The sequence below is a fragment of the Channa argus genome, chromosome 7, assembly GCF_033026475.1.
Source record: "Channa argus isolate prfri chromosome 7, Channa argus male v1.0, whole genome shotgun sequence".
In the NCBI taxonomy this organism is placed as follows: domain Eukaryota; kingdom Metazoa; phylum Chordata; class Actinopteri; order Anabantiformes; family Channidae; genus Channa; species Channa argus.
The window spans coordinates 16649295-16660334 of NC_090203.1; the positions used below are offsets into that span (position 1 = coordinate 16649295).

Below are 11040 nucleotides of genomic sequence, written 5' to 3' on the forward strand. Positions count from 1 at the left end.
ACAGTTTATTGCCAGGCACAGTTAAGAACACTTAACGGTACTAGGAATTTGCCTTGCTGTCAGGTGCATACACACAATCTAGAATATAAAGTTAGAATGTAAAGGTGTGACGAACAACAAATATAAACTATGTACACAGAGACAGAATAAAATACAATAAAAATTAACTAAGAAAACAATGATAAGAACAATGCAATGGGAGGTACTGCAACATGAAAAAGTGAGAGTGACTGTCCATGAGGTGTGGAGGGTTATCTGGGGTTATCTGATGATCAAAGATCTCAATCAATTTTTTTTTTTGATTTTTGAAGTATCTTTATAATATGTATATTTTTAACACCAGTGCCCCTTGTAAGGTTCTGAGAAATTCTTTCAACATTGTTGTGGTGGAAGTATCATGTGTCTATCTTTGTCTTTTCCAGGCTCTTTTTTTCCCTTCTGTCACCTTCCTGGCTGTGATCACTAACATAAAGTGTCAGCTTTTTGGGTATTCACATGTGCTACAGCCCACCTGCAGAGAGAGAACTGCTGCTGACAGCTTCACACACACACACACACACACACACACACACACACACACACACACACACAGACACCCACTCAAACACCTTTGAATTTCTGCGATGTAACCTCTGCTCCTCCTTGTCAGACTAAACCATTTTATATAAATGTTTATGTAGGACAGGGAAGGAGGGGGTTAGCAGCATCTACTGTTTTCCATTTTCTTTCAACATAAACCAAAATCCAGGACTTCAAGCATCTAATCAAACAGCTTCACACAAAAAGTTTTTGATTAAATATATTTAAAACATAGTTTTATTATGACAGTCAGTCATAATCTGCAGACCGGCTTTAAACGTATTGTCACTGACTTACTTAAAGTTTAAGGCCTCATTTCATTTGTTTTATTTTTTTTAATTGAACCAGAGAAGACAGTGCACTGAACTAAAGCCCAGAAAGCAACAAGTCCATTCATGCAACTAATACCATCTCTGACAAGCAAATCAGCACATCAAAGTGGATTTTATAATTTCTTATTCTTAATAAGGCCGGCTTTTGGTTTACTGCAGTAGCTTGTGTTAAGCTGATACGTCATATCACGCAGTTGGCACCTAAAGGCACACGTAACTTGTCCTGACAGCTTTTCATGCCTCTGAGATGGCATGACGATCGACTCCTTCTGTTTTCCTGCCTGCTGAAGAAACTCTATAGACTCCATCTTCGTGCTGCAGTTAAATCATGGCCGATACCTAGAGATCAAAGCTAGGGTCTGCAGTCTCCAGCACAAGAGCAAAGGTTGTGTTTCTCTAGAATTATTACATAATGTTGAGGATATAAGAGATTAGTGCATATATCAACCCTCAGGGAGGCAAACACAGTTATACAAGCTACATAGACTGGTGCGCAGCATGGGCTTGCAGAACAGTTATCTGCTTTTGTTGTGCACAGTGCACACATTAGAAACACTGAACGCAGGGGGTGATCCTCACTCTAGAGGGAGTCAACTAGACAAAAAATAAACTGAACACACAGGTCATGAGTCACTGTTTCTCCAGGCTGCCAGCCTCTTTAGACTATGTTCACAATGGCCAGTATTTTTTATCCATTGCAAACTTTTTATTTTATTTGGTACCAAAAACAAAACAACGTTGCATACATTCACTTATGTGTATGTATGTATGTATGTATGCGCGCACACACACACACACACACACACACACAAACACACATACACAAACACATACACAAACACACAAAATGGGTGAATTTGCAGGCAAAAATGTTTCTGTTTTCCTGTCAATTCAAATAATTGTACTAGAAAATGTAAAAGTACAGATGGGGGCCTGGTGGCCAAATGAAATTGTGGAACACAATTTTTACCTGGAAGTTTTACCTGGAAAACACTGTAGCCTGCTGGGAGTTATTTTGATAACGTACACATTTTTTCAGCTGGGTGAGACTGGGTGAATTCCATAATTATTTTCTCAAAAAAAAAAACAAACCTGAAGGATAAAGGCAGTGGGTCAGTTGGCAGAGTGGTCGCCTATCTACCTCACTAGTGTTCCTGGGCAAGACACTGAACCCCCAACAGCCGATCCCCATTCCCAACTGTGCAGTGCCGGTCGAAATAGGGGAGGGTTGCTTCAGAAGGGGTATCGGGCGTAAAAATTGTGCCAAATCAACATGCTGACAGATGATCCGCTGGGGCGACCATGAACTCACAGGATAAAAAAAGAAATAAATTGAAGCACACACTAATTGTCTCCTCACCCTCCAGCCACAGAGTTTGAGCTGTGAACAGGAGCTAGAGGCTTCTACCCTCAGCTGATTGCAGTTACACACAATTTTTGTTTTCACATCAGCTGTTGTTGCTCTGTTAGGACACCCCATTCTGTCAAAGAGTACACAACTGGTTTCTTTCTTTTTCAAGACAGTGCACTTTGTTCCGTTGGCTCTGGCCAATGTTTTTGCAGTGTCTTATTGAGTCTGATTTCCTTCTTTTTTCAAATTCAAAACCATGACTTCATTTGGAGCTATTACTTGCTCGCACACTCTAGTCGCCATGCCTTGCTTGTTTTCCAACCCACCCAGTGCTGATTGGTAAACACCTGGATCAGTGGTGTTCAGTCAATCAGAAGCTGGAAAATACCACATGTGTTATTTTCAGCACACAATGAATCTTAATAAAATGTGTCCTGCGATGTAAATTTGCCAAAATGCCAGAATTAATAAATAAATAGTAATACATCAGTCATTGCTATGGGCATGTTTTAATAACTAAACCTTAATTGTGTCTAGTACGTGTGGTTGTTTTGACATATGGCTGACCATCTCAAACTCACCTATTTTATCTATTTTTTCCTCCCTGTCTCCATTCTTTTTTTTTTTTTTTATTTGCCGTGTACATTTTCCCTGTTAAATGGAATTATGATCAAAGAGTTTGTGGCTGCATATTGTGTGTCCCAACATTAGTCACACATCAGTGAGTTGAATTTTGATCTGCCTGGAGCGCCACAGACTAAAAACGCAGACAGAGGGAGCAGGGAGGAAGTGAAGGATGAGGAGGGGGGTAAAGAAAGCAAAAATAGGAAACATGGCAAAGAGTAGAAAACAATGTAGTTTCGTGCCAGGATCTGTTTTTTGTATAACGTTGCCTTTCTCTATACCCCCCCCCGCCTTTCTTGCCATCTCCCTTTCTCTCTGTCTCCCTTGAAGCTTTTCAGTTAAAGTCTTGGCTGCCACCAAGGGAATTGGGGGATAGAGGATGTGTGTGCATGGAGCAGTGGAGGGATGGTAACACAGGCAGAGTAAGATAAAGAGAGAGACTGTGGAAGACCGTCATAGGTGGGTTGAATAATTAGGTAATGCAATAATTCTTGTCTTGTCTTTGTAATAACACTTGGAAACACAATTTCAGATAATTCGAACAAAAGTTCAGCCCTAAAAACAATATGTGTGTGTCTTGTGTGTGTTAGTCTGTGTCTGTGCAAAGACGTAAGGAAAAATATTTCATCCCAGTTTTCTTTTATGAAATCGATACACTATGTACCTGTCAATGCTCTTACCAGTTTCATAAGCATATATTTAAGTGTTTAAACATGTTTTTATAATTGAGGCCACAATATGCAATTTAATCTAGTGCTAGCATGACACTTACAATCATTCCACTATGCTCTGCCCAGCCTCCCCCTACAACCATCTGCTACTGCAACGCTCTGCTCATTAAATTACAATTAAAAAAAAAAAGAAAAAAAAAGAAATGCTGCTAAACTTACTTAGAAAGCAGAAATTGATGAAATTCTCTGTTTGGTTAGAAGGATGAACATCACCCAGAAACTTTTACAAGTAAGCAGTTCTGCACTGCCTCCAGTGCTGTTCCATGAGAAAATAAGGCCTTACCCCTTGGCCCTGCAGAACCATCATCTCCCAGCTTCTGTTCGTCAGAACACACCTGATCCAGGTAATCAGCAGTGGTTAGTTTGAAAACAAGTAGGGCTGTGGTTTTTGAGGATGAAATTGGCCACTTCTGCTCTAATCTAATTAGAAATGTCAGACAATGATGTTGTTTAGTGCTAATTTTGCAAAGTGATCAAGACGATAGTGTAGCGTATTGTATCCCCTAATCCACACTGTGTATTATTGCTATATTCAAAGTAAAGTTATTCCTTTTTGATATTTTGCCTCTTTCTTGGTTTGTTTTCTGTTATCTATCTTCTCAAAAAGTCTTAGTCACTGACACAGTAGAGTGCTCAGTTTCTCTGACACTCAAGGGATCAAGGGATTGATATGTTGCATTACAAACCCAAAGCTGTCATTGAGCTGCTGCTTATACACTTTTTGAGACTGAAACCTCATAGGAAGAAATTCATTTTAAAAAAAACTGCCGGTGTATGCCTGTATATTTGTGTGTGGATGTAATTATGTATGAAATGTGACTGTTACTGTAAACTTGTATTATTTTCTAGCCGAGGTTAAATACCTGTGGAGAGCTCCATCAACATTCAAAGATGATCCATATCCAGCAAAACAAGTTGGAAGTAGGCCTGCGACAACACTGTTTCTGTCGTCCATAGCTGTTTGTACAAATCTTTTGAACAGCCCAACCCAGTGACTAACAGGCAGACATCCCCTGCCTCATTGAAGCAGTGCTGACCAGGCCAACCTTCAGTGACACGGCTACAGCACACATGGGATCAACATGTCTGTGCTAGACGTCGAGAGTTCAGGGGTCCTGGCTCAGGGAAAATAATTGGGCAGCAGACAGACAGGCCATAGTCAACCCAGGCCAAATTTATCTATGAAACAGACAGACCGACATAAACTAGGCAGTTAGTGAGTCCAGTGAGGCCAAAGCAGCACTGACCAGGCCAACCAGTGTTCTGACATTCAGCACACACCAGGGGATATATGGAGACTGCTGTGACACAGAGACTTGAAACTGCTCTGATGGTGGGCCTTCCTATTAGTGGACCTTCACTCATTACTTTCTGATAAGTCCATAATGTCAGCTTTTAATGACACACACACACACACACACACACACACACACACCTGGGCAGAATGAGGAATCAAACCAGTCAGACGATATACAGTATTTGTGACAAATTGTGAAGACATATTTAAATACAGACAGTCCAACACTGGCCAGGAAACAGATCAACAGTGTTGTCATGGAAATAAGTACAGAGAGAAAAAAAACTTTATTTCAATATTGTAAGTGTTTTGAACAAAATGAATTTTCAGATTGGATTTCATTCCATACTACTCTTATAGGAACAAAGGTAGGTACATATCTACAACAATATATTAGCCATTAGGAGTCTCCTCATTTAGATTGTCTGCCCTAAATCTAATATGTAAGGATTCACTCACCCGACATACCCTCACCATGGCTTCATTCCCACCACAACACAGCTGGGATCTATAGGGGCAGCTGGGCAGACAAAGTGGAAGCCACACTTCTCTGTGTGGAGAGACACACAGTAATTGTCCATCAGCTAGACATCCATAGTCCTGCATATACCCTACGTTAGACTTAAAAGATACCTTAAGAAGACAGAATCCTAAAATAGGTAAAGAAAAACAAACAAACAAACTTTTATTTAAAAAGATTATGTAACTCAGCAAAGGTGGAGTCATGATTTTCATTCATCATTTACTCTTTTTAGTGCCAAGTTGCTAAAACTTAAAAATGATCTTGTGATCTTTTCTCTTTTTTTTTTGGTCACATGCTAAGTGCAGTAGATGTGTTCAGTGGAACCTTTAAAGATTTGGACCTCTTGCTCTGTTGTAAACTTGACATTACTGCATGTGTCTTCCTAATGTCCTTTTGAAGAGCACACCCAAATATAGAGTAGCTAAAGGGATTTGGGCCAGGTTCGAGACAGTGCGTGTGTGTATTATCGGCCCCAGGGAGCTCGGCTCAGACCAAATTACCTGTCAGGGGTTGACATCACCTACCCCCCAGCCAACCATACACAAAGGACAACTGCCCCTGCTTCAAGGTCTGTTCTTTCTTTCTTTCAGTATAGGACAGTCTGACAAAAAAGGTGCCCAGTGTCTTCCTCTGGTGCTAGTTACCACTGCAGTCTACTGACACTACATCTTATGCACATGACCACCCACACACACACACACACACACACACACACACACACACACACACACACATAAATACACCCTATAGTGATGCTGGACACATATAAATGCTGGTGTCCCTCTCTGACACACACACACCTGAAGGCAGATGTGTCAGGGGTCTTTGTATCCTCAGGTCTCTAGGCCCCGGGCTGTCTCTCATCATGTCACTATCACTAGTTGTGAATGGATGCCCCCAACACACAGATACTCATTCACACACTGAGACACACCACAAATTGCCCCAAACAAGCTTATACCCATACTGTCCACATATAGTCATAATTGAAAATGAATGTCACCCATAAGCATATTACTGTATCCACACAGAAGGACACACATCTCTCTCACAAACACACACACATCCACACACACTATGACCCCCTTACAGTCACCAGAGAGTGAAATGATGGAGTCTGAACCAACATGTCTGATTGGGTTGCACTTGTCAAAGCAGCAGTAGGAGGCATAGAATGAAGCCGAATGTACTCAAGACTGTTCTCTCAAGGTCACTGATTTTTCAACTAGACTTCCTACAGGGAAAAGACTTAACTGACTACCGACTGTGCATACAATATATGATGTGTATAATGTATTTTTAACACTATGGGCCAAAGCTAGATACAGCCCGTTGGTTGTGGCGAGTTTACCATGGTTTGTACAGTCGATGAGGTCCTGTACTGTGGATGCCCAAGCTGCATGTTTTTATGTCAGCCATAAACTAAACCAACCAATTTGACCCAGGGAATGAATAAATGTAACAATTCATTAGGGCTACATTTGTGGTTTCTTATAAAATGAAAGCTAGGTTTTTGGCTGTGTAGACTACTATTCTGTCTCTGGTGTTAATCCAAAAGGCTGTGGGCAGAGGGTCCAAGTAGCAATAATAGAGCTACTGGTTCAAATCCCAGTCCCAATCTGTCTGTATATTTCCTGTCAAACTCTAGTGTATAATCAAAGTATTTAAAAAACATTTCAAACATTATTAAAAAGGCCTTAATAATCATATGTATTATCAAAGGATTTTTAATTCTATTGTTGTGGGTAAATACCAACACAACACGTCAAAACTATGCCGTAAAAACATAATAGCATGGTGCCAAACGGTGGCCATTTTTACACTAGTTTTAACTCTAAATACTCAATTAATGCTGTGCAGCAGTTTGGTTAGTGTTAGGCACAAACACATCAGGGTTAGATACTTAATAAATATGGTTAGCTCTTGTTAAATGTTGTGGAATAATGTAGCCCTTTACAAACTTTGCTAGGTGACTTTTTTATGTTGGCTCTGTGTCTCTGTTCTGTTCATGTTGGTCACTTTCCCTTTTAAACAGCACATTACATTATACAAAAGTATAAAATGGACAGATATAGAGTTTTATATCAACATTCACACTGGAAAATATTTTTGATAATATTTTATCAAAAAATATAATAAAAAGATAAAAGACTTTCATTTATTACACTATCATTTCACAAAACAAAAAATGGTAACGTGGTCCACAATGAAAATATTAATGTAAGGCCGTTTAAAACTGTGAGGTATTTTTTAGGGCAGGAGAAGAAAACCTAACAAACACCTAAGCTTAGAGGAGTTTTGCAAGATTACTGATATTGTCTGATAATCAAGTCCTGCTTACACTCGGAAATACAGCATCTGATTTATTAAAGCACAGCAAAAGACTGAACTAGCTTTTTTCCTGTGTGGCAATGCTTCAGTGCTGAAGGGGAGATTCAGGTTTTTTTTTTTTTTCGTTTTTTTTTTTTGATGTGTCAGGATTTCTTTTCATTCAAAGCGCAGGCATGTAAAACCACCACAGCTCACTCACATGTAAATGCTCTTAGTACGAGTCCATATAAATTTGTTTCCAGTCAGGGACAGCTGGACTTAAAGTTATTTATTGATGCTGCCAGGCCATTTATTTTTATTTGGTCTAATTTACATGAAGTTTTCTTCATCCTGACTCTGCAGCTTCCTTTGAGATTGATTGTGCGTGGGCAAGATTCGTCCCTTTAAGCAGAGTGGAGTTTCAGCATCGAGTCAGAGTCAGGATTGACTACCTGTCACCAGGTATTGATTTCCTCTCGCCTTCCTAGTTCATAGCAATAAGCCAAGGGTAAATCCCAGGATACCCCACAGTTCCTGCATGAACAGGAGCTGCAATCCCCTAATGCAGTGGTTTAGTCATATTTTTATCCTGTGATATAAAATCCATGTTACACTAACTAACTCTGAAACATTGTCTCTGCACTTGTAACACTTAAGGCATCATCATTCAGATCTTCATCATTATGCATTATTTAAAAGTTTTCGAAAAGTTATCAGAACCAAATAAGAAAACGAGGGATTTTTTTTTTCTGCCCATCCTAAACAAACATGAGGCAGAGGCATAAACAAGCTATGTGGTACAGAGTAGATAATACACAAACTATGAAATATTTACTATTAAAACACATCCATGGCAAGGAGGCTTACAAGCTCCTGAATTATTATGTTGTGGTTTTCATCAGCTGATTAGTGATTATGATTGTGACAATCCCAGTGGTTAATCAGCTCTCTAAAAGAATAATGAGACGATGCTTGTTAGCAAGCCAAACACCTGCAAGGGCAGACACTCTGTGTGTTTGTGTGCGTGTGTGTGTGTGTGTGAGTGTGTGTGTGTGTGTGTGTGTGTGATATGCGTGTGTTTGGACATGATCCAAGTGGGGCACTAATACCTGCACTTGTTGCCAGTCTAATAGGATAATCTGGCACAGGTACTTTTCCACTCATCACCTACATCATATTTACAGTTGGGTAACGTATCCGTGCTTTATTTTTTAAACACCTACAAGTATGCTTTGATTTCTTTTTTATATCAAGGTATACCTGGCTTAATAAATATACTGACGAGAGCACTAAAAAAACACTTTATAAAAGGGGCAGTTGTCATTTTGTATAGAGAATTTTCATTTAGTGAATGTTAATATTCTCTTTAACATAGATTACGTGTGTTTGAACAAAAGGCTTTAGTCAAAGAACAGCACAAACTTACACACAGCACAGTAGATGTTTGAAGAAATATTGTGTCATTCACTGCTGTGGCTTGAGCCCAGGTAAGTAATAACTGTTACACGTAGTAGTTTGTGTGGGGATGTGTGCAATATAAATGTAATACTTGTGTGTATGTGGGGGCGATTTGTATTTTCTATAGACCATATACAGTTTATCCAAATCAGTTAGATGTGTAACATTCTCTAGATCCTCAGCCTTAGTTGAGAGCCCCTATCCACAGAAACCTTTAAAAGCCTACTCTATATGTATTGCGCTAGGAGAGATACTCACAGTTCCATCTTAACTGACAATTACATCTTGGCACCTGAGAATTCCCCAGATTCCCCCCACACAGTTATTCCCAGTTATCCTTTGAAATCCTCACAAGTAGGACAGAAAATATAAATAAATGACAAAAAACATATATACATTTAGTTTGATATATTATATATAGTTTATCAAATGTGTTTAGGATGTACTTTTCATCACCTGTACAATAAAAAATGATGTTAGGAATGACTGAATTAAACAACCAAGTATCAGTGTCCACCAATAATTGTATACTTTTTTTGTTTAACATTTCCTGATGCATGGTGCAAGGTATAAGGACTTAAGCTGAGTACTTTAAATGATCTATCAGGTGTAGATTCAAAGTAAAACAACAAATCAAATAAATAAAGTCTGTCGCAATTTGAATGCCTCTAACCTCAGACTCTCCCACTTTCCGTGTGTTTTGGTTGTGGCCATTAGACTGGATTATTGTTGACACATATTTTCAAAAGAAAAGTCACTTTTCTGCATTGATTCTCAGTGACTGTCAGACAAGATTAGGGGCAATGCAGAGGGACAGTGGAGGGTAAAGGAGACCATTTGACGTGCACCATGGGTTGAGGCAGGCGGACCCCCCCCTGCTGAGTGGCCTTGCTGTTGTAACCTTTATTTACAGTTACACTGTCAGGGTTGCAGAAGGCTTAAAGACACATGACAGTACACATACTCTGTGAACATATCTCTATCTTTTTCTGTCTGTCTGTATTATTTTCTCTCTTGCTTTATGCTTTACCCTTTATTAATTTTGCACTTACTATATGCCCTCAGGCCCCAGGAGAACTAAATCTTGTGACAGTCACCATTTCACAGTTCTCATTTTAAAGTAATTATAGGATATTTCTTCTAACACATCTTCTTTCACACATCTGACATTCTTTTTTTATGTGTAGCAGGTTTCTTATAAATTAGATATGGACTGGATGTATTTTAACATAAAGGCATGTAGCCACATGCAGTCTGCATTAGCAATGACATGACACATGTGATGTACATAAATAGATTAAAAATGTTAAGTGGCCTGAGTGTCATGGTACAAGTCATTGGTACTCTTTTGAAATTTGTCAAAATAAAGCATATAGTAGTATAGTACTATATGAGTATAATAGTTTATTATGTCTAAGAATTCCTTGATCTAATATAATTGTTTTTTGACAAGACCTCAATGAAAAAATGCAAAGATAGAACTAGAAGTATGAGACACAAAATAGATAGGTGTTGTTTTTATTCTGCTGTATGATTTATTCTTTCCTCATGTAATAATACAAAATCTTGCATTCATGGTCCTGAAAACCTCTCTTGTGTTTTTTATACAAACATTAGTTGTGCTTTTACGTCTGTGGGATGTTCTGAGGAAAAGCTTTCAGTAATTGATGTCATTACCATGCATCACCTGTCATTGCTTTGCTAAATGCACAGGGACAGAGATTCACCTAAGTGGCAGTGAGGAACAGTGAGGCTAAGGAAAGGTGGAACAAGACAATGGAGTGCACTTGGATAATAGCTTGCATTTGTACAGATGTGAATGAGGCCAGAGTTAG

At 39.1% G+C, this 11040-nt stretch overlaps 1 long non-coding RNA gene across 1 annotated transcript in view; it reads left to right on the plus strand.

Annotated features, from left to right (window-relative positions):
* The window catches only part of LOC137130727 (uncharacterized), a 144524-nt gene extending 134164 nt beyond the window's left edge, over positions 1-10360 (plus strand). Inside the window, exons 6-7 of the long non-coding RNA XR_010914885.1 lie at positions 3217-3961; positions 4467-10360. This is a non-coding gene — a long non-coding RNA (uncharacterized lncRNA). The remainder of the gene's footprint in view (positions 1-3216; positions 3962-4466) is intronic.
* The last annotated feature ends 680 nt before the right edge of the window (positions 10361-11040 follow it).